The following is a 24,926-nucleotide window of genomic DNA, read 5'->3' on the forward strand; positions in this document are numbered from 1 at the left end:
CCGCCGCCCGCACCGCCCCCGGACAGCCCCGCGCGGCCGAGGGGGCGCGTGAAGGCGCAGCCCGGGAGGCTACGCAGGGCGGGCTCGGGGGCACAGGGCCCCCACCAGCCTCCAGGGCAGCCTCCGCCTACGAAAGGCACCCCTGAAGTGCCCGGGAGGGAGCTGCATGACACGCTCAGCCGAGGGAGGAGGCTCTGAGCATCCCTGCTCTTAGTACCAAAAGCTCTACACAAGCAGCAGGGCAATGGGGCATGCCCAGGGAGGGCAGCAGCAACACTGCTGCTGAGAGCAGAGCAAGGGGAAAAGAGAGAGACCCCTCCCCACTTCTGTTCAAGCTACTTCTTGTTTTGAACTGGTGCCGGCTCTGCTGCACATCATGGCCAGGGCTGGACCCCTGCACAACCAAAACAGATGGTGGCACAAAGTGGGGTGGAAACATGTGTGAGTGTGCCTGTGCAAGCAGCACCATGCACTGGCTTTTCAATAAGCGGGGTGAAGGGTGAAGCAGGGCAGCTTCTGAAAATCAGAATCGCTGGAGAAKAGCCAAAGCTGGCAAACCTATCCAACTGACAGTGCAGCAATGCCTTCGTGGAAGGCAAAGACACAACACTAACTCACTTCTGTGCTGACTCCTCTAACCAGCTTCCAAACACTCTTTCTTGGTGTGTTATTTAATACTAAAATGCTGAGGTGGCTGCTTTAGAAGCAAAAAAAAAAAAAAAAAAACTGAATTGCATGTGATGGGGAACCATCATCCAGGACCCAGTCTGTCAGAGGAACTGGGGACCTAGACAGTACCCTGTGCTGGCAGAGAGGTGTACAAGTGCAGGAAGGCAAAGCTTGGAGGTATGTTTTCAACATCAACACATACAGGCCTGTTTATTTCTAAACAAAAGCATTAACACTTTGGCCTTAAGCTCACATTAAACATGTATTGGTAAATCATGTTACAAGCAGCATGGTAAGAAAAGTCCAACTCATCTCTCTCACCCCACATCCAGCCCATACCAGGTTCAGCCTACATGAGACATCGCATTTCACCTCATCTCAGTTTCCAAACTATTTCCTCTTCCAGGAGGCACTCGGCAGCCACGGCCTGCAGGTTGTCAGAGGGAAGCAAATTGCACTGCTCTAAAATGGGTCAGCAGAGCTGCATGCTTAGCTCATCTGGGACAGAGCAGTGCTGCAGAGGCACATGTTCGGAAATCAAAGCGCGGGCAAGACAAGTATCAGGGATGCGTGCACCCAGCCAAGTACTGCCTTGGCAACTTGTAGGCCAGGCAATTATCAAAGGAGGCAGACCAGGTAGGAGAAAACACGTGGGACACGGGCAGGCAAAGGCATCTCTGGTGCAGTGCAGCTGGGATCTGCTCTCCAACTCCTCACCGCCGGGGCCYGCCGAAGGGGCCGTGCATCACCCCCTGGGCTGGCGATGCTGCTGGCACTGCTAGTTACGGGCCCAGCTCCGCATCCACCTGCCAGCTCCAGCTGCCATCTAGGGCTGCGAGGGACAGGCCCTTTGTCCCCAGCACRGCCGCTCCAGAGGGGAAAAGGGATGTGCAAGTTGCAGCAGGGGAGCAGATGCAGATATGCAGAAAGGTTATGCACTGATACCCTGCCCACCTCCAMAGCACTAAGAATACTTTGAGTCACATAAGGTGAAATCCAGATACATTATCTACCTACTCTGTGCTGAGCAACTAYCCCACCAGAAAAGAAAACGGCAAAAGCAGCTGAACTGGGGCTTGAGGCCCCAATCACACCACTGCAATAAGCTGCTGGGCTATTGCTTGCATTAGCCAAGTGTGAATGTGGGGGACAGACCTTGGATGATCATGTTCAGCATGTGAAAGAGCTTTTCCAAGGCATTGTTGCTTTGGGAAATTCCTTTTCCATGTCAACGGTAAGAATAATAGAATTTGGAAAAAAACGTGATGCAAGCATACTGTTTTTAGAACATGAGCAATACGTTACAGTCAGCTAAACCTACAGGGTGCCTCCCCTCGACCCATGCAAGACTCCCACCAACTTCAACCAAGATTAAATAAGATTTGGCACTGGCCTCCTGCCAGTGACGTTCTGAATACTGCTGGTCCAGAGCAAAAATACCACCAAGACAGTCCCTTGTGGTTTCTAGCTGCTTCCACTGCCAGGCAGGATGCGGAAGCCCAGCAGTGCACCCCAGCACTAAAAACAGCACTGGGGAAGAGGTAGGCAYCGCTTCTTCAGCTGAACTGAACACGGACTGGAGAAGGAGCAGCAGGAAAAAAGGAATTAGCAAAAAAGAGATTTGTCTGCTATTTTGTATTACACTGTTTTCCTTCTTCCCTTATACATTCCAAAATCCCTTCTCCAACAACACCAATCTGAGCTGGTGCTCTCTAGTAAAAAGCAAGGCAATATTCTTTACGAAAGCTCCAAGACACTGAACAGTGCAGCTGAACTGTTTGCTGCACCTCCCTGGGAAAGTAAGTGCTAAATTGGGACCATTCATTGATTTGTCAGGAAATGCCAGTTCTTGAGATCCCCTCAGAGGTGTCTCGGCAGGAAAGGCAGCCACAGTGGAAGGAAACAACATCCTGCTGCTGCATCCACTGACCCTCTCAGGGCAACAAAGGCCAAGCTGGTCCAAACAGGAAAACACATCACAAAAATGTGGGATTCAGAGGAGACTATGAGACCAAGCATCATTTGTCATGCTACAAGTCCAAGGAAATCAGTCTGCATTTCCATGACTGTTCATATCAAAGAGTTTAAGCTGTCTGCTCTAGACAGCTCAAATTGGACTCAATTTTCCACTCTAAARTTTTATTTTACAGGAAAAGATAATTAGGTTTTCTTCACATTCACATTAAAATATCGCTTTAGCACAGCTTCAGATCACGTTTTCCTTTAAGARAAGAATCTATGCAAAGAAGTTGAAGCAACTTGGCTGTCTTTAGAAATACCTTTTTTTTCCCCACACAGAAAGAATGAACTCCCCCAAAGTTGCAAACTGCCACAGTCAAAATGAGGGTTGTTTTCAGTTTGCTCTTACACCACTGACCTCTGGCATTCCTGATGGATGTTTTCATCTTCTCAAACACTAAAGCTGTAAGGCTCGCAGTGAGCAAGGAGCTGAAGAGCGCACAGGATAACCAGTGTGATCCCACCTTCCCAAAGGCACAGGGCAGCCTGTGCCAGTGCAGCCAACCCCCTGGCCACTCTGCCAGCTCCCAGCGAAGCAGCACAACATAGGGCCGGGTAAGAGCCAAGCTGCAAACACCCCGCAGAGCAGGATGGGGCCCCTCCACGCCCCCATTCCTTGCTCACTTGCAGCTCCCTTATGACCCTTTCCAAGAGAAAGGCTGAATAATGAATGAGGCTGCTGAAACACTGCTTGTGCTCCCCAGGGCAGTTGCAGGGAGGGGAATGCTGCCCCGCAAGCACCCTCTAGTGTCACTTGCTCAGAGTACAGCCAAGCAGGCTCGTCACCATCCCRACTCTGAAGGAAGCGAGGTGCCACCAGTCCCTCTGCTGCTCTCCTGCCCACCCCAGCCTGGCCACAAACATCGTGGGACAGGAAGAGGACAGCAACATAAGCAGTGTGGCCACAGCGTAACTTCCTACGGGAACTGGAATCCCTTTCCCAACCCCAGCACTAGCACCACTCCGTGCCTGAAGAGCAGGGGGCCRTGAGAAAGTAGAGAGAGTAATAGAGAAAAAAGTTGCCAAGCGAAACCACTTACGCACAGTGAGGCCGGCAGCATTTCCATCCTACCTTTGCTGTCGCCATATCAGACGTCTCCATGCTTTCTGCTTGGCCTATCAGTAAGCAAGAAGGATGAAGGAGAAGAAAGGGAGGAGAAAGCAAGAGTCAAAAAGTGATGATGAGCAGAAGACAATATACAGTTCAAACGGAGCATGAGAACAAGAAGAAAATAATCTGCAAGCCAGCCGCCCCAGGCTTGCCCAGCTAACTTCAGGGAGGGCAAAAGCTTCCCAGCCTGATGATCCCCATCCAAAGTGGGGCCTGGAACCTGGCCCCAGACCCAAGTAGTGGCCGGAGCTGCCATCCTCATCCACTAGCTGACGGGAGGCTGCACAGGGAGCCCCTGGCTCCCTCCAAAGCCAGGGCTGAGCAGGGAGCCCAGGGACAAGCTGCCCTCCCTGAGCACACGCTGCTCCTAATGCCCAGCCCAGCATGGGGAGCCACCAAAGGAACCACACTTGGGCGCTTTGAAACCCAAAGGGACCAGGAGAGGGGTCTTGGACAGCACATGGGGAAAGGACAGGGATCGGGTACAGGGTGAGGAGCAGGGAAGGCAGTGCAGCTTCTAGAAGGAAAGCAGGAATGAATGAATGAAGGGGGCAGCCAGACAGGTGGATAAGCAACGGTGCACAAAACAAAAGAGAAGAGCTAAACCGAGAGATTTACACGTGCAGAGAAAAGCAGCAAGGTGGGTGCTCATCACTTGTGCCCTCCTGAGAACACTCACCTCGGAGCAGCACTCAGAATTAGTGGCCTGAGCCAGGCGCGGCGGCTGCCAGGGGCTGGGCGAAAGCGGCGGCACTGCGGCTGCCGGCGGATGCGCCGCAGCCCCGGGGCCGCGCGGCTGCCCGCCCTCATTGGCGGCGCGCGCTGACTTCAGCGGCCCATGCAGCGGCACCGCAGCTGCCCTACGGCAAGGGACCTGGAGCACTACGGGCCCGCGGCTGTGGGGACCCCGCGGAGGCTCCCGCAAAGCCCACGTGAGCCACGGCAGTGAGGCGGGGGACGACACTGCAGGGCTCCGGCAGCCTCCGAGGGCACAAAGTGCTTACTCACGGAGGAGCACAGYGCGGCTCGCACGGCTCCCGCTGCATGTTCAGCAGCCACTCGCTTCTTGCACAGAGTTCTGCCAGCCCATCCTTAGCRGCACCAGAACCCACCTGGCATCACTATTGTGCTGCCACCCAATGCAAACAAGCAGCACAAGGTAAAGCAAGCCACCTTTGCAAGAAGCACCTATAGACAAAATATAGGGACACACAATRCTTGTGGAAGGCCAGTCTTAGCATACAGGATACACAGGCATGTATATGCATCTCCTCTGATGCCTGGGGTTAGGAGCATCAGCAGGCACGTGGGCAGCAGCAACAGCAACTCGGGCCTCCCTGAGAGAGCCCATTACTGAGAAAACCAGTGGGGAAAATCTAGAAACACAACAGAAAGTGTCAGGAGAAAAGAATGGCTATGGATRATACCAGAAAGTCAGGAATAAGTAACATTAGTGTTACTTATACACCTTAGTATATAGGTGTACTGATCCCAGGAACAATGAGGCAGGAGGGACAAAGTGCCAAATCCTCTACGAAGGCAACAGCATCTGCACAGCGTGACCGCTCCTGCTCTCCGAGGCGCCCACGGGCTGCCTGCCACAGGCAAGGGCCCAGCCTGCCGGCCCCGGCAGAGCTGGGGAACTGCGTCCATGCTGCTGCAGAGCAGGAGAGCAACCGGGAGCCCTGGAACATGAGGGAGGAGAAAAGCTCCTCCCTGTTAGAAGGCAAAGACTGAACACCTACAGAGTCTTAAGAGAGGGAGAAATACTTGCAGGAAGGAGAAAGATCAGCAGCATCAGAAAGCTGGAAAACTTCCAAGTGCTCCTGCCTCCTTCTTGAGCACTGTTTTGAAAGGAGGAATCTAAAAGCTGCTCTTTTCCCATGCAGACTTGGAAAAAGCTTGGGGAAAAGCATTAGATGGAAGCAGCAAAGGGAGAGGATGCCAGGAGAGGTGCCRTAGCAGGACAGCTTGGGGACCTTGTTAGTACCAATTCTAACACCCGACCTTGCTACAATGGATGATGCAGCAGGGAGGCGCATGCTGCCATCTCATCACCCAAATGCACAACAAATACTCTGCAAAGGCCAAGAAAGAAATGGTTGGAAAGAAAGGAAAGGAAGGAGGAGAAGGGAAACAAATGCAGAGGTCAGAGAGAGCACTCACACGGTTACAGTCATCTGCAGGGATAGGGAAGTCTGTCCAGGCACCAGAGTGCTCCCCAGCAAACTAGAAACTGTTGCTCCAGCAGTCAGAGAGCAGAAGGGCGTTGAGCCGCAGGAAGACGGGGCCCAGCTTGGCTCCACACACAGCAGCTTCAGGCAGAAGGCGGCACGGAGCAGTAACCTCAGAGCTCGCCGGGCACAGATGCAGTGCCACAACTGAGATGGTTCTGGGACGCCTTGCACTGACACTGATGGTTTAGTTACTGCAGTCTGGCCTCAGAAGGAAGGAGCAGTGACTGGGCAGCTAAGGCAGAGTGATGGGGAAATCTCCCAAGAGCCGCCCTGCGCAAGATGCACTGCTCTCCTTGCTCTCTTCTCAGATTTCCTCCATCAGAGGAGATCCAATTTTAAAGGCACAGCTGCCTTCAAACATTTGTCAATTGGGATGCTGCTTTAGGACAAGATGCACAACCCACAGAAAAAGACTGACAAGTTGTTGTAACCAAGAAAAAAAAAAAAAATGAGGTTGATAACCTGGGTCAAAATTCTTAGGGCCAGGACTAAGGCCTAAGGCTGCACTTGAGCTGAAGACAAGCCAGAGTCTGCCTGCTCAGTGCCTCTCCTGTCCGGAGAACCAGGACACCATCCGTGCACAGGCCAGGCCACCACAGAGCACCCTGCCCTCCCACTTYCCAACTCGCGCCCAGGCCTCCAGCACCTGCTGACACTTTTCGCAGGACACATGGATTATCTCTACTCCTATTCCCCCTGTTCTGGGCAGAATTGGGATCTCGGGAGGGAGAAGAGCATAGAGAGGTGTGGAAAGGCTAAGTTGCAGGAGCTTCTGTGCTGCTGCTTCCTCACTGCACCATGTGGCTGAGGGGAAAGAGTTAATGATATAGCTGTTCGAAGGAGAGCACTTGAGGGCTTTGGCAATGGAAGAGCAGGCGCTTAGACTGCAGAGAAGTGGCCTAGCATTTAAAGGGCTAGCATAGGAGGGCATGAAAACAGCACTGCAAGGCTGGGGCAACTCTCACCTCTTATGGAAAAGGTCTTCCAGGGCTGATTCCCAAGGAGGTTCAACAACACACCTTAGTCTAAGGACTAAAGAGCACTGATCTGCTGAAGCCTTCCCTACATGGGTCTTGTGACACTGGGCAGGGTCAAGGCTCAAAGCATCTGCCAGGCCCGGGACCTCTCCCTACCTACACTTCCAGCCCAGTGTAAAACCTTAAACCCTTCACTCCATCTCTGGGGCTTCAGTTCCTCCTCCTCCAAGAGCAGCACTGCTCTCTGCTCCAAGAYACCAATCTACACCCTCATCATCACCACTGCCTAGGCGAGCAGCGCTGGTTGAGGCAAATCCCCCTTCCCAGTTCTCCAATACAAAAGCACAGGCCTGCTCACCTTCAAGGAGCCTGCTGAAAATGCTTGCACAGGCCAAAGAAAGTACTCAGAGCACAGAGCAGGGATGATAATGTCTTTATATGCTGTGAATTTAGAAAAAGCTTATTTAACCAGGGATGTTCATTGAGAACAACACTTCTGTGAGACTGCAGTCAGCTCAGGAAAAGAAGAGACAAGAAAACATTTAAACAAGCAAGTTCAGAATGATTTAAACACCTCGTTCAGATGGCTGCCCTTGGATTTGAGGGAGAAAAACAGAGAAACAGCTTGTGCTGAGCAGCTGGGTTTCAGTAACAGCTGAGGAGTGCACAGTTAACAAGGGCCTCTAAAAACTGCATAAGGACAAAAACTCATCCCTTCATGCTGCACCGAGCTGTTCCAGAGCCTCTTCACCATTCCTCACCTGCCCGTGTCCCCAGGGAAGCCCACRCAATCCTGCTGGTCAAAAGCTTTCCCCACCAGCTGCAGCCCTAAGCAAAGACCGTCTTCCCCTGTGCACTAACCCTCGCCTAGCAGCCAGCCAGGAGCCRGGCTGCCAGCACCCAAGCAGCCCGGCTGTACAGGTGCAGGGCCACACTTCCCTCGCAGAAAGCCCCCCCTTCTCCCCACTTGACGCAAAGAGGAAGGAGACGCAAGCAGAACAGATCTAAAGTCACCATCTGAACCAGCTACCGTGCTTTCAACGGCCAGCAGACACCTCAAGGCAACATGTGCTTGAGCAAAAAGCGCCTTGGTGAGACACACAAGCAGGAAAAACACCCCCCCAGCGAGATGCTGCATCACAGCCGCTGCTGACCGCAGGTCATGTTGTAGGGGTCAGCTAGGCCACATGGGTACTTCCAAAGCTGGCTCAGCTCCCCACAAAACCCAGCCCAAGGAGGGAAGGAAAAGCTGCTMAGCTCTCAGTGAGCACCAGAGGCASGCACGTCTCCGAGCACCCACTGACCCTGTGTCCTGCGGGAAGCTTGGGGACGTCCCAACCGCTTTGCTGCAAYGCAAAGCCCAACAAGGGCTCGGCACCTCACAGCAAACTGCACAGAGGCARCCCAAGACAGGCCAAGGAGGTACATATGAGAAAGAGAAGCCCATGAACAGTACTGATTAAATACGATACATCCTAATGTCTCCTCTGAACTGAAAACACTCATGCTACTGGCTGAAGCAGAGCTGAAGGAGTGAGTGTTACTTACCAAGGACTCYATTTCAGCAACTCTCAAAATCCAGTATGCTGGGAACAACAGTCAGCTAACCACCCCCAATTCTAYACTGGCAACCAGAAAGAGCATTATCCTTGCAGCTCCTTCCCAGGCACGGCCATCAGAGCAACCTCCACTCCCCCCTACTTCTGAAAGGTTTGCTTCCTAAGAACGCAAGGGGAGCCTGTGCCCTACAGCCCAGCTCAACACAACTCAGGCTCAAGAGAGCACCTCCTCACCCAGCTCCTGCCATTCCCTGCACTCACATGTCTGATCCCTCAGAACCCCAAGGTTTCTCCCCTACAGCATCACAGACCTGGCATTCATTGATCATCCCCCTTTTCCTGTGAGGTAATACAGCAATTCTCCTAATTTCAGAGAAAGATTAAATGATTCATCCAGACTCACTCAGGAAGTTGAGCCCCAGGCTTTCAGAAAACCCAACTTTTCTAGCCTGCCTCACTAACTCACATAATGCCTCCAAACGCATACTCACCTTAAGACAAACTAAAATCTTCTTAGGGCTCTTAGCATAGAGGGCCACCATGCATCATACACAGCCAACTTACATGACTTGGCAGAAGGGCAGCTTCTTCCTCAGAGAAGACACACACAGGTGACAGCCCTGCTTCACTGCTGACATCTAGGCACAGCTTCTGGACCACGGCTGAGCCTCATGACAGCAGTGCTCCCACCTCTACGTGCAGAGCTGCTAGACCATGCTGAAGCCACAAGCAGTATTTACCAGCAGGACAGAGTTCTGAACCTCCTCTGAGACGGAGCTGGCTCCTCCGAAGCATGACACATAGAAGTCACCTCCATCAGCTGCATCCCCGTGCACCATCTTGGACCGCAAGGGCGGGTCGGCAAAGAGCTCTGTGCCTAGCACACATTTCAACCCCCTCCTGCACACTCCTCCCTATTCCCATCCCAGAGGCAACCAGGCCACTCAGCATCCCCTTGCTGTCGGCCAGGACACTTCTTGAGCTTTCAGCACTTTGCCAGATGCACCGAGGAGGGTGCAGAGCTTTGCTCATTCTGCTCTACTCCTGAGCACAGCCCAGGGTCCCTCCTTCTGCCCGTAATATCAAGTGCAACCAAAGAGAAGACGGCACATTCCCTGCTCTCAAGTCCACATTACAGCCAGACACGATCCAAGTACCCATTTGCTTTGCTGTCAGCTTCCCTATGTCCTGCTTGCAAACACTGCTCCCCTCTAGCCAATTGTGCCAGGCTCCACAGCAAGGCTGATAATTGCAGTGAAACATATGAGTAAAAGGTTAGCTACAACTAGCAAGTGCTAATTCCAAGGCAAGCACTCCGCAGGGATATTCATTAGCTCTCCAGGTTCAGGATGTTCCCTCAAGTGACTCAATCCCTCACATACCTACTTTGCTTTTACTCAGTTCTTACTCCATCGACCTCTGGCTTCACCACAGGGAACCTGAGCTCAGGAAGAGTTCATCTTACTGCACACTCAGTAAGGCAGATCTGACCTTAGAAGCAGTTTAAGTGCAATAATGTTCTCCCAACCGCAGAGCTGAAACACAGCAGGACCATGTCATGACAGAAAGCAGCAGAAACTCTATAATGCTGCTCCTTGCAATCCTGCATGCCACAGAGTCGAGTAAAAGCAACATCTGGCACCCTCTCTTATCAGAGCTTTTTAACACAGTAATAAAACAAGGTGAACTGTGGAAACTGGAAGCCAGGCGCAGCAGTGGACGCAGGGAAGCTATTGAGGCCTGCAAAAGCTGGCCCCAAGATAAAAAGGAAGCTGCTGTTCAAGGCTCCCAGTTCACATACAGAAGTGAAGCAAGTTCAGGCTCAGGAGAGGAGCCACAGACGACTCAACTATCGGTTCCGACCGCACACTGACCTGTCCTCACGCAAGCGGGGACTCAGGAATCGGGATGAATCATCGTCGTGGCTGCTCTGCTGGCTGCTCTGCTGACTGCTGCAACACGAGAGAAGACACAGGTTAGATTTGTATAGGTACCTATGAATCACTGGGTTAAAAACTTAAAAAAAGGTTCACACATGACATTTGGGGGTATTTTGACTGTATAGGAACTACGCAATCCATAAGAGGCCAGTGACAGACGTTAGTCTGTCCTGCCAGCTCTCTCTGTGCCTTCCTCTCCTTGCCTTTAGCAAAATATCCTCAAAGCAGAGCCTTGTGCAGGCCTGAAGGGGCCTACTCATCCACGTTCCATGTGCTTTGGACTGCTCTGTGTTCCTATACTCCACACACAGCCCTGGTGCAGTCTCCCTTCTAGCAGGAGGGCAGGAGTGCGGCTCCTGGAGAGGACACCCGACTAAGGCTGAGCRCAGCCGGCCCCAGCTCCCCGACGGCGCTGGGAGCTGCGGGCTGAGCCCGCCAGATGTCACTCGTCACCCTTCAACGCGTGCGTTCCGCTCCGTATCTGCGCACCCAGCGCGTCACGCTGGGCGTGCTGACCCACACCACACATACACCCCGCTCAGGAGGCTGCTTTCATAATTATTTTCTCATTAAAAAATGAACTACAGAACTCTGCTTGTTCTGGTTGGATTGCAGAGGAGATACTAGGAATTTGTTTTTGATAATATCAGGTATTTCACAGCACCTGGCATTGCCTTGGGACAGTTATACAAGATGAACCTTAGACCTCTTTGTACTCATCCACCCCTCAGTTAATTTCTTCCCCATAAAATCCTTCAAACCAAGGCTTAAAATTTAACAGGAGGTAGAGCAACACGTTGCGATGCTGCCACACTTTATTCACCATCACCAGTTAATACTCAAGACCACAAGAACTGAAAGAAAAAAAACTAAGGAGCAAACTCATTTTTCCCATTTGCCCACGCATGTGATAGTGCTCTGCATACGTTCTGCTTTACCACAGCTATTTTCCAGGGAAACTTCCCACAAGAGTGTTTGACCTTTTGCACAAAGAAATCATTTGCACATTCTAGATATTACGCTGTGTAGTTCAACAAGATGCTTAAAATACACAGGGCAGCTGAAATGCCAGAAACTATTACAACTGAATTCATTTTCTATTGACCAGATTTCAAGATGACAATGTCCCTTCAAACTGCTGTACAGTTACTCTTGTTATCCTGGAGATAACGTAAGGTTATAAGAACAGTCAAATTAGTGCAGAAATTATCAGAGAAAGTTTTTTAGATACAGATATAGTTTTGTTTTAAGTCAGAGAGTCCTTTAAGATTAAGTAAACTTATTACCTATTAAAATATACTGATTATATTGTAGTATTTTGCAGATAACTTAAGGACATAAAGATAAGATTTGCACAGCTAAGTAATAGAGAAGGAAGCTTTCAGAAAGACTGGGCGATTCTTTTCATCTACAGAAAAGGGCAACAAGTTTTCAAAAGCCACTCAAAGCAGCAGACCAAGCTTCTTACCTCACTCCCAATTTAAGCAACTTAAAGCGCAAACTGAGACAGATCTTTGGGCGCCCCGGGGYGAGCCTGCCCGTGTGCCTCTTGGAATTCTCCACGGACATTACTTCACCTCCTATATCCTCTGGATCTTCTCAACTCGTGCAACCGTTCAAATTCCAAACATGACTGCATGACAAAGTGCTGCAGAGTTTTAATTAGAGATTAACCGTGGCTTTTAACTATTAAATCACTGACAAGTCGACCGTTTCACCTCAGTATCCCCTGTTGCCACAAGCCAGGCTTGCTTGCACGAACAATTTAGCCACGTGGCCCCCAGAGAATTCTCACTCACTGAAAAAGTTCCCTTTGAGTCACTTCCCCAGGGGAATAGAGCCGAAAGCGCTTGTGAAAGCAGGAGGTAACCTGCCCCTCACTGCATCCATTTTGCCAATGGAGAGCAAGCTTCAAAACTCAACCTTCACAGGTGCCAGGGCAACTGCTTTCATCAATATCCCATTCAGCTGATAACCCAAGTCTGGAAAGCACAACTCAGTGAACACCGAGGTGGAGGTTTCTGCATTTATTGAATGCCCTCAACAGACACAATGCTGTGCAAGACATAAAATAAAGAGGTCTCACAGTAAATATTTGCTGATTAGATAAGACCAACAGCTGTCAAGCTCCTGGCTGTTTTAGGCAAGTCAATAATTGTACTCCTTTGTTGGACAACTAATCACCCTAAACCGYATGAGCAATGACAAATATTGAAATCATAATTGCACAAATGCAGTAAGAGAAAAGCTGCCAGGAATCACAGGCACTTGGCACACACAACACCTGCAATCACAACAGGCCGCTCCAGGGCTCCTCACACATTAGCCCTGCAGCAAAAATAAACRAAACCTCCGACAGCCTCAAGACCTCAATGGGGCTTGTAGATTCAAACAGGAAAAAGACAATATTAACAGCAGATTCCTTTCCCAGGCATCACTGAAGCACTAGGACATTTCAGACCAGGAAAGGTACCACATCAAGGGCTGTTTGTGCTTACGGACGTTCCTGAGTAACCCAAATACAGAAGGCATTCTTTAGTACAGAGGCCCAGCTAGCAAAACATTCCCAAGTTTTGCTTTTAGGAGACAAAATAAAATGGMTACCAACAAGACGCAAAGTCACACCACAGGGTATTCACACATTGTTCATACCGGCTTCTTTCTCCAGAAATCTAATACAGTTTAAAAGACAAGCTAGGAAGGAAGCATTAATAGYGTGATTAAACATCCAAAAACAAAGTACTCTGTGCAAACAATTTCCTGCACTGGAAAATTATGTCTATACTGTGTTTGTCAGTGCTGAACCCTCAGTCAAACTCCAGCTACAAGCAGAGCATGAAGCAAGTGCAATTCCTTCATCTCTTCCATGAGGTAAGTTCTACAGAGCTGCCCAATTCCTCACACCAGCGAGAGCTCAGAAACAAGCWCCAAATGAGCAAAGAAGCATTGGCAATTTCAATACACACACTCATGTACCTCTTCCTGTAGTGGCTTGCTGTGTTTCTAACAGAAGTTAGTTGCTTCCAGATCTCTGACCAGAACTGAAATACAGGACTTACTGAAACCGAAAGCTCCAAAATGCACTGAATCACCCACTCTCAGAATGATACGGATGAGGTTAAAGGCATGACCGACTTGCACCTTCCTGCTGCTCTAGCCTGAAGCCAACTGGGTGCCTTCTGCCAGCAACCTGCCACCTCTACTACCACTCCTAGGCTCAGGCACCAGCTTTGAGAGGGCCTGTAGGCAAACAACAATCAGCACTAGCCAGGCCATTCAGAACTTACAAGTATTAYACAAGCAACAGTTTGCAGGCAGGCTGGAACCTCTAGATGCAAAAAGGCAGCCAGGCTTCTCCAGGTCTGCAGCCTCACAAGGCTTTCCTGCAGGCTACCAGCCCCAGAGCAAGGCGGGCAAGCAACAGGAGTGAGCTGTGCGGAAAGGCACCTTCCTGCCTCTGCTTTCTACAACAGGTTCAACACAGCGGACTTGTGGTTGTCAAGGTCCCTGCAGAAATCAGGCCCTTGGAACAAACTAGCCTTCTGATCACCCATCCATTCAGGGCACAGGGGCACGCTGTTTCCCGCACTCAAAACAAGCTCTTCTCAGGGACACCAAGTTCAAGAAGCTTTTGTAAGAACCAGCACCAGAGCTGGATGCCAGCAGTGCCCCTTCTGAAAGGGTTCTGTTTGTGTGCAGGGCATCAGGCCACTGTGAGCCCCATCAACTCTTTTACCTGTTCCAGCCACGAGGCCAGGACAAGGCCCCRGGGTGAGGCAGGACAGGAGCTCCAGCTGGACAGCAAGCCCTAGCCCTGTTCTAGGATAGGCTCTTGGCAGGTAGGGAAGGGAGAGGAGCCCAAAACCTACCTGCTCTCACTGTTCTCCTCCTTCTCTCTCACACGGAGCCACTTCCGGAGCAGGAAGCGCTTGCGCCGCGGGGAGGCGCTGGGTGTGGAGCAGTTGGACCAGGGGGTGTCTTCATCACTGGAGGGGGTGATTTCAATGGATGGGAGCTGCAGGAACTCCTTGCTGGAGGCAGGGGAGTCCTGATACCTGCYGGCCTCCAGGCTCTGCTCCTGCACGTTCTTCATCCGCCTCATCTTGAAGCGCCTCCTGCGCAGGGTGGGGGTGGACGAGCTGGACCAGGCAGGGCCGCCCTCCACCACCTGCTGCTCCGGGACTCGCAGCACTGGGAGCTGCAGGGTTTCTGCCATGTTGGCAGCTGGCATCAGAGGCCCTTGCTCCTTGTGCTCCCACCCCCACGAGCTCTGATGAAACCCAGCACAAAGCCACAACTCCCTTTCTCCTCCCTCGCCAGCTCTGCACCCCCTCCCTCAAGCACCAAATCCCATGTTCCTCAGGTGCTTTCGTTCAGCAGGCAGGGTGCAGGGGGAGGGGGCAGGACACACCACGAGGGAAGCCAGTTTCAAGTTTCTTTTGTCCTTCCCCTTTCCCTGCGAAGCAAGTTCCTCCCCTGCCCGGCTCGCTCAAAGCACTATGCTCAGCATCAGGACAAGGGCTGCTGGCACCGGCCAGCTCGGCTTGTTTTCCTTTGCTTTGTCCCCTGCCTAACGCTGGCTCAGGGAAACGCTCTCCTGGGCTGGGCTGGCCACTCAGCTGGGGTCTTCTGGAGAGCCGAGGCAAACACGGAGCAGAGCCGCGGGAAGCTGTGAGGAGGTCAGAGAGAAAAGAGAGGAGGAGGGAAGCAACAGTGCTACATAAGAACAGGCGAAAGAGGAGGAGCAACATGTTCTTTTTCTGTAGCAGATAAGACATACACAGGCAGCTGCTCCAAACGCAACCACTCGCTTAATCCCCAAGAGACAGGGCTTATATTACGGAATATGCAGCTGCTGCAAAYCAGCCTAATGAAAAAGGGTACCAAGGGAGAGCAGCTTTATGYAGAAGCCCAGTGGACACGCTTTCCCCTTGTCCCACCTTCCTGCTCCCACAGCAAGGCATGGCACAAACCTGGACTTCCAGCCCTCCGCCAAGGCTGAGGCATTCAGTCTCCCCTGACTGCACAAAGAGAGGGCAGGGACTGCGGAAGAGCTAAAAAGCAGTGGCCGCAGGTGGCACCAACACAGACTGGCTGGTTTGAAGTTCAGGTTGACATGAGGAAAAGCTGATAAAAGTTCTCAGAGAGCAAAGCTGCTTCCAAAATGACACAGTGGATACACAGGGCCTTAGGTTCAGGAATCAACAGAGACATCACACAAAGACATTAGACAGAGGACAGATTAGACCAGGAGAAAAACCACATGCTGTACGGAAGAAGCCCAGGCAAGGAATAAGCAAGCAATGCTCCACCAAGGAATGGCTGTCTTAGGACCAGCCCCGCAACATGCATAACGTTCAGACTACCAAATTCCAAAGCTTGCAGAGTTTTTCTTTCTACTATGAAAATTCTGCAGTATTTTGGAGACTTCAAATGAAAAGCATGTCCTTAACTACATCCACTCTGGCATTAAACAATTTCCACAAGAGGTTTCACATGTTATTTGAAACAGTGGAGCAGTTCTTAGAATGGAACTCGTCAAGTGCAGTTCTGGCCTTCACATGTTAAAGCAGGAGGAAAGTTATGATTTAACACCTGGTGGACACGTGGGTCCTATGTGATCACAGGGCCACAACCCCAGAGATCAYAATTCTATTTACACCTATGCAGCAGGCGCCCCAGCGTCAGCTGCAAAAACCCCTCTGTGCTTTGCCACTGGTGCAGCTCCATTCCCAAGCATGGTAATACAGCCCCTTGCCTCCCAAGGGGAAGAAAAGGAGCAACGGAAAACTCCATGACATGTCACCAGGAAATAATTATTCGCTTGTTCTAGGCTAGCCATTCTTATCGGACATCAGCAAAGTCACACCAACAGTTGCTCCAACTGTACATACACAGGCAATTTTGTTTTGGCTATGGACACCAGATACCTGCATGTGTTGTKCTCTGAAATGCAGAGACCATATTACAAGACAGATGCCACAAATTTCACAGGCTACAGGGTGAGAAATACCAGTAACAGATTCTATTTCTCRGTGTCACAAAGCAACATGGGGGCACTCCCACAGCCCTTGCATTTCCCTGCTCCCCCCTGATCCGTAGGGCAAAACCCCCTTACACAAGTGGCCTAGTGCAGGAAGGCATCTTGCACTGGTGCATGACAACTGCAGACTCTCCTTGTTACTGCTAAACTCACTCTAAACACTTCTTGCTTTGTCTCCAGAAGTCACACTGCAAACAAAGGCCCTTAAAAACACACAAAAAAACCCACAACAGAAGCTCCCAAGGATCTGCCAATGTCCCTTCAGAGACAGCTAGTCAAAGACTAGGTTCATTTGCGTTATAGTTAGAGCCTAAATAAAAGTGTTTTCAGCAAGTCGCCACTCCGCAGAGAAATCRACTTGCAGGAGAAAATATGCAAACCCGACTGCCCTTTACCCCAAACATATAATGYGTTTCTCATCTAATTCTGTAAGAACAGGGAGGCAGGAGGCAATACCTGCCTGCTACACTGCTCACAATGAGAGAAAAGTGATTGTGTCCAATTTGGAAGAGTACCTACTACTATCAGGAAAGATGAGTAGCAGTGTCACCACCCCCTGGATTATTCCCCACCAGTGACTTGGAAATAACTGACATGACAGGACTGGGTCTCATGAYGCTGCCTGACACCCCCGGTAGCGCAGCGCCTGTGAAACCACAGCCCAGCTGTCAGCTCCGTTCAAAGTCAGCCCCCACTGCACTCCCAGCTAAAATGCAGGGTTATGGGTACTCGCACTGGGCAAAGACAGCATGTAGGCAAGCTAAACGTGTGCTCGGGTACACTACATATTGTACTACACACTCATATCAGTGAGCTAAAAGCTAAGTTGGTAGCATCGTGACTTTGCTATTGTGATACTGATATAATTCATTAGACGGTGCCAATCTGGCCAAGATTCTGGGACCCTCTCCCCCAATTTCAATTTTTCTTTACAACATTGAATAAGTGTCTTAACACAGCCACCTTACAGTGSTCAAAATGATTCTTCTATGTAGTGCAACAGGACCAGGGACCTACTCCTTCCTGTATTTCCAGTCAACTGGAGTAAGGGTACTTGCTAAGTTCTGTCCCTCTCACTGTAAGGCCTTACGAAGGATGCAARGAGACAGGACTTGCTCCTGCTCTCCGGAATCGCTCCTAGCAGTGCTTCRTTGTCCGAAGGGGTCCCACCTCAGCGCACACAATTAATCCCAGCAGAGCCTGCGTGAAGCACAGCACTCTGAACAGGACATTCCTGCCCATTCAGCTACCACACCTGCTTCACAAGCTCAGGTCAGTCAAGTACAGTGCATTTTACCCAGAGTTACACAGAGGAAAAACACACCAGCTCAAGGACCCAAGACAGACCTAAAACCTCCTTACAGGAGCTGAGCTCTCCTGGTTCTCAAAGAGCACAGCTGAACACCATTTGCCTAAACTTGGATACAAAAAGGCCCTCACTTCCCTCTGCTAAGCCACATGGAAGCAGCAAAGATGCATATTCCAAAACATGCCCCCACCAGGTGTCCCACACAGTGGTCCCTAAGCTTCAGTCTGTTACATTCCCAATCACCACAAAGCAGGCACACACCAGCAAAGGAAACCGCTCTCCAGCAGCGGAGAGCAACAAGCCAAAGTGGACACAGCATGTTGTAAATGTACCAATGGACACCTGTACAGTRCAGAGACATTCAGACACCACGTAACGCCTTGGAAATGGGCATTACACATATGGACCAGGCATAACAGATACCATCCTCCCACRGTCACACTCTCCCACCAAGACCTACATTTTGCTACCACATTTTGCTTTGCTGTTGCTCCCAGAAATGCCATGCCTGCCCTTGAAATATCCCCCGTTTCAGGCCAGACTGCTGGACAAAGCAAGGTCACAGATTGCACAGCAGCACCGCGCTGGGAGGAAGCCTGCACAGAGTGCGAGGCCTGTGCCCTATCTATCCCATCTGTGTCCAGGGCTAAGGCACCAGCAGTGACCCTAGCACGGAACCCAGTGTTCTCCTACTCGCCTTGGCCTTTCCGCATAAAGGTAGCRACAGCGGCAAGCAGCTGACACGTCTCCAGCAGTTTGGGTTAAGTCCAATTGGACAACTACAGTCCCTACCTAATTTTCAGAACACAAGAATCTCAAGTGCACATGCCAAGCCTGCCATCTGAACTGTGCACGTGTTAAGCAGAACATGCACAACTAAACACTGATTTACATGGAGGTGTGTTGGACGGGTCTCAGACCCCCGCAATAAGCAGCAGCCCATTACACTCAGCCTGGGGCTCTGTGCCGGCCTTCTGAAGTCCAGTGTCCAGCAGATGCCCTTAAAACCAAGCAGAGCAGGAAAGCAGCGTGTCTGCCAAGAGATCCCTCACCAAAGGGGCCCTGCTGCTCTCTAGTGGCTCACAAGCTGCAAGACGAATAACAACCCAGMTTAACATCAAAGTCCTCTTTTTACAAGTCCTCTGAAATAATAGCAGATCAGGGAGTGAATTGGCTAAGGAGACGCAATCAGCTGAGCGCACCACAGCTTGAACCAGGATCTTGTCTTTCCGGCTGGGGGATTAATCCAAGGAAAAGTTCTCATGAAACAAACAACAAAGTAACAAGAAAACCCTCCTGCTGTGCAGACATCCTAGGTAGCAGCTGAAGGAGCCAGGTCCAGAGAAGACGGGTTGGGCAGGATTACAAGCCTTGACACAATGTTGCAGAGCAAATTAATCCCATTAAATTCCACGGAACTACATGTGGCTCCCGCACTGCTTTAAGGAGTGGAGACCACTTTTCTGCCCCCAAACTGCAATCAACAAAACTAAAGCCATAGGCCTGATAATGCATCTCTCTCAACAGGCATTTTCCATTTCAACAAATGGAAGAGAAAATCCAAAGTCTCAGTCTATCACATTTACAAATCAAAGGCTCCTCAGAACTATTGGCTCCAGGATACAAGAACAAGTCTCATATTAAAATATTAACTACGGCTAATTTTAGCATCGCCTATAAGGTAGGAAGGAAAGAGGACATGATGAAGATGTATGTGTTTGGGAAGGAACAGAGCGATTCTGAGATATTTCTGTGCTATCTGCCTTTCTTTGAAGGTTCTGAAAATGGCCTAGTTATGCCTACGTAGCAGGTTACGGGACAGAAGAAAAGACTCACAGGCAGAGCAGCATCTCACTCTCAGGGTCCAGCTCCAGCTGTAATGCACACAAATTCRTGTTTCAACCAGGAAATAGAGTCACAATGCACACACAAAAATATATATACACACAATATATAGACACAGTTGCAAATTGTGGTTTTTTTATTCTAATGCTTCCCCCACACAGTCAAACACAATCCCAATGGCAGAAGGGAGGAAAAAGACTAGTCAGAAGCTTTCTGTACAAACCTTGCACATAGATATTGTTTAGACTCTCTTCCTTCCCTTCCTCTGTAAGTTCACACCTCGGGTTCATGTCTTCTCTAGCTCCATCATAAACGATTTGGCAGTAACACCACAAAGTACAGTGAGATACTGGAATATTTGCATTCTTAAATCCAGTCTGGCCCTGCTTTCAGATTATGCTCCAAGTGGAGGGACAAAACCTTTGAAATGAGAACTTAGTTTCCAAAGTTGTCTTAGTTGGAAATTATTCAGTCCCAAATCAGCATCTGAGTCAATCTCTCCAAGAGCAAATACTTGGTTCCCTAGAGCATCCTTTCATTTGTCATTAATCTAGCTGCCATTCATTCTGGCTTGCACAATATTTTGCTCCCACTTCTTTCCAGCCTCCCACTATTAGGTATGAACAACAGCACTTATTACTTTTAGTGTTAAAGCTATTTCTGGCTCCTTCAGTTTGCCTATGGGTAAACTGTACATTGAGACCTTTGTAAGGGTGCAATCAAAAAGCTCACATTACATAGCAAAAGAAGAGCTCCAGTAACTGGAAAAGTCAGCGAGGCACGACAAAAGTGTCTTCACGACAAAAATCCAGCAATTACCTACTTGGATTCATGCAAAGGCTCTGATGTGAATAATATCTGGTAATTAAATCAAAGGCACAGACCTCATCTAAGTGCTTGATTTGGGTCTAAACTAACCAGTTTCATGGCTTCATAATTAGGTATAGTTGGAAAGATATTAATAGTAGTACTCTGACTGTCGATCAGTAACCGCTACAAAAAAGACAGTTCTCAAAGCTTCTCATTTTCTGTACTAAGGAAGAAAAAGATYCACTTTTCATGGATGCCTGGGGTCCTGATCTTCATTTTCTCTTCATTGGAATTTTAGACTTAATCCAAAGATGAGAATCTTCCATGCAGTACATAAAAAAAGTCATAAAATGGTACAGTATGGTCTACTAACTCATAACTTTTTTAAAGTCTTTTAATCCTTGGTGCATGTTGTAAATAGCTCATGAGCTTTAGAACATTTGTTTAGATCACTGCACAGAGTTACCAGAAGATCCTCATGAAAGCTCACAAGCAGCAAGCTAAGCTTTCTTCYTCAACATACTATGGATATTGTCAATTAAAAAGTTCATCAAAATGTGATTTGCCTACAGTCACATATCTAGTTGTTTCTACACACTTGAAATAAAATAGGATTTTTCTACATCCCTTAAATTACAAGGCTATCATTTCAATCACTTTCCAAAAGTGCCCCCAGGCAGAGTAGGATGAGGCACCGGGTGAACCATCACAAACCTTTTAATTTTGACAAAKCACAAAGTGCCTTAAAGTGCTGTGCAAGTGTTACCATGATCGCGTTATGCCATTTCTCCAAACTCAAACACAGACAAGTCGGATACACAAATACCACACAGCTGTCTGAGATAGGAACACTTTCTTACAGCTCGGATCAAAACAATCCTCCCACTTAGAGCAAGACACAGAGCACTTAATGAGACAGATGCCTGGACAGATGGACCAACAGACTGGGTCCTCACCCCCTCAAGGAAGGGAAAACTCAATAGCATCTGCTCAAGAAATCCAGAGGGTTTCTGTCACATGAATCAAAATAATCATCATGTGTCAGTCTCAAATCACTCAGGCCAAGTCAGATAAAAGCAGAGTCTGCATCTCACGCCCTGAGAAGGCGGCTGCTTGGAGCTCCCCAAGGGTAACAGCAGAGATAGACAAGCGGGTGCAGCTCCTGGGAGCCGGGAAAGCAGAGCTCACACCACTGCCAGCTCAGGTTTCTCCACACGACGCATGTTTGAAGCCAACTATGGGACCAAAACACCTACTGATGTGAACTTAACACAACACCACCTTCAGGTGCTTATGAAGCCATTTTCACAGATGACCCTATACCAGAAATAAAGGAAAAGAAAAGAGAAAAGGAAAACCACAACACCTGTCAAACGACTCCTGAAAGCACCTTTAGAAACAGAATCAAGACAGGCAGAGGTAGGATATTACAGCAGCATGCTGGAGCATCTCCTCTCAGCCTGGCCAAAGCCGYAGCAAAAAAAATGCAGAGCAGGAGCTGGCCAGCAGAGCTAGTGTCCAACGCTGCACAGAATAAGCATAACCATTATGCACAGTCATATATTTAAAGAAAACAAACAAGCTATAAGCAAAAGGTSTAAGCAACACCCACTGTCATACATCTGTTCACACTGCTCTGTTCTCCCATCTCGCAGCTAACATTTCTTTAAATCTAAATTTACACCAAGTTTAAACGGTTAAACGCTCTGTAGATTGTGCCAAGACACTCTTAAACACAAAAGAGAGGCAACAACTACTCATGGATCTAAGTTTAGAAGCTAAGTATAGCAAATACATCAGCACAAAATCAAGGGAACTTGACAAACATCTTCAACATCCTGTACTAACAAAACAGGGCTACAGAGGTGAATTGAAGCTCTATGTGAAGCATAACAGCTGCCAGGAATCCAAGTAGCAAGCACAAATGAACACTAAAATAATCACTTACCAGGACATATTCCATATTAGTCACTTGAAGTTGAAGAGAAGACAAGTGACAAGAACACAAAGAGCTACGGCTTCGTAGCAGAACACTCAAAGCCCACATTTCCAGGGTTCACATCATCAAGTGTCTTGCTCAGGAATTTCTTTAAGACACTAATTGCTAATCCACCTCCAGACACTCACAGCACTTCAGCCATACTAACAGAAAACTTTCTGCTCTCTACACTATTTGTGAGTCACTAGTAGAGCCTTCCCATCCTCCTCAATACACTTCCTGTTCACTGGAAGGAGACACCCACACCCAGGCTAAGTTTCCTTASAGAAGTCTTTGGCACCTTGGCTTTCTCCAGGCCTTCCCAAAGCATCTTTCAAAATGGTAGTAGCAAGATGCTAAAGCAGAAATTATTTCAAGCAGCAAAGCCTCAGGACCTTGATTAGATTCTCTAGCAGCAGCAGGCATAYAAAGCACTTATTTTGAACCATTTGTCTTCAGCGACACTGAGAAGAATTCTACAGTTACCCCTAACCATATAGTATTCACTTCACCACAAACCAGATCAAAGTAAAGTACAAATGGGGGTAGGAGTGCGYGGAGATTTGGAGCCTGAGACCTGCCTCTTCATATGCACACACAGCACCTGCCTCTTCCTAAGCAGCTCCAAGAGCCCAGGCTCTTTGTTAATCCCGATAGTCAGGACCTGGGATCTGGGCTCTATTTCAACTACACCGTCATTTCCTGATCTCCGCTCGGCTTCCAACAYAAATCATTTCCACTTCCTGACTCTCCTGAAATTACAGTGCTGTGGGATTTGGCTTTCAAGCAACTTGCCGGGAATATTCGATCACCTTCCCCACCCTTCCCAGCAAGTACCAAGCATTTAAAGAAAAAGAARCATTAGTATTTCCCTGTCCATTTACCAACATATTTATTATTGCATGAATTTTAATGATTTCGCCATCCTACTGGAAGACTCAGTGACACTGAATAAATAAATTGCATGATCCCTTTCATTTTTGACCCAAACTTCTTTGGACTTTCACAGCAAGGCGCAGTTCAGCCGAGGTCAGCTTCCTTTAAATTCCATGGTTAACTAATTTTCATAGCTTGAACTTTAAGTCCAATAGTCCCCAAAGCATTTTCACCATTTGACATAATCCRGAGTAACTAATAGGGCAGCAAACACTGCCAGCGTGTGCGTTAGAAGCAGGCRTTCGTGGATGCTGCATACCAAGATTCACTGCTTACTTGCATAAGATACCAATGGGCCTTCAAGGACCTCCTCCAAGGTTTCCATGGAAACCACAAGTTAAGCTTATAGAGAAAGGAGGGGGAAAGGTTTCCTAAGGTATGGATAAAAGAGCTCCATGGAAACAAGCCCTGACTGCCAGAGGAGGTGGAGGGAGGAGATTTGTGTGGGAAGAAATAGGGAAGATGATCGTCTGTGTGAAACAAGAGCCACGCCGACCAAGAGTTCGCCTGTCATCCACCCATCAGATCCGTTACTGCGTGACTGGCCCCACRTGCCCTGGGACACAGGAGCTCCCCGTGCCTGGGAACAGCTGTTGCTGATGACCACAGCACCCACTGCCCCTCGAGATGCACAGGCACCCATTTGCACAGGCACTCACACTCACCTGAGGACTCAGCACCTCACAGCTGCCCCACACTGCTCTGAAAGCAAACAAGGAGATTGCTTTGGGGGCTGGGGGAGAGAAATTAGTATCCAAGGCCCTAGATGGAAACTAGGGCCTCCAGAATATACTCCATTTAAGAGGSAGGAGCTGTCTGGAAATCACTTCTCTTTGCAAAATGAAAAATAAAACCATAGCAGTGTCTATTACCATTAGACTGTGGTCAAATCACTGACACTCAGCTATCTGTCTGCTGCAGTTGCCCTGTGTTCCCTCTATTTTAAGTAGAAACAAAAATAAGCACTTAAATAGGTCAGAAAACTAAAACAATGAATTGAATCTGATCCTTAATCAGTACATGGTAGCCCACTGACCTCTTATATTTAACTGTCCTATTGAACCTACCTGGCCACATGTGCCACCATCTCCTTGGCTGTAAAACAGCAGTTCTCAATCATGACCCATTTGCCTCGTGCAAATGAGGACAAGTATCAGTGAAGATAAGTAAAACAAGTAAAAATCAAATTGTCAAGTTGCTCATGAAAAGTTTCTCTGCTATCCTGCTTTGTCATCTCTGGGAAAGCACATTTTGCACAGGTTCAAGTTTCCAGCAGTTCCCAGTTTGTCTTCAGTTTGTTCTCAACTTTGTACGTTTCCCACTTGCAGTCTGCACCCCTCCCTCTCAAGGTACTTAATCCTAAAGACTTGCACTCCTTTTGAACCTGTGAAAAGCCCAATTGTGAAACAACCCTCACAGTTCATAGGCAGACAGCACACAAGGCACTCCAAAGCTATTGCTAACCTGCACTAAGTTCCTGAGGCAATCCTTTT

General features: G+C 49.0%; 1 long non-coding RNA gene across 1 annotated transcript; it reads right to left on the bottom strand.

The window, feature by feature from the left end:
* Positions 1–2,034: 2,034 nt before the first annotated feature.
* On the bottom strand, positions 2,035–10,504 carry LOC112946307. Its single transcript, XR_003249211.1, has 3 exons — positions 10,447–10,504; positions 3,761–3,804; positions 2,035–2,245 (listed from the first exon to the last, which is right to left on the bottom strand). It is a non-coding gene; the product is annotated as an uncharacterized LOC112946307 (long non-coding RNA).
* Positions 10,505–24,926: the final 14,422 nt, after the last annotated feature.

This window comes from Nothoprocta perdicaria, unplaced genomic scaffold, assembly GCF_003342845.1.
Source record: "Nothoprocta perdicaria isolate Ctin4 unplaced genomic scaffold, notPer1 scaffold_201, whole genome shotgun sequence".
NCBI lineage: Eukaryota > Metazoa > Chordata > Aves > Tinamiformes > Tinamidae > Nothoprocta > Nothoprocta perdicaria.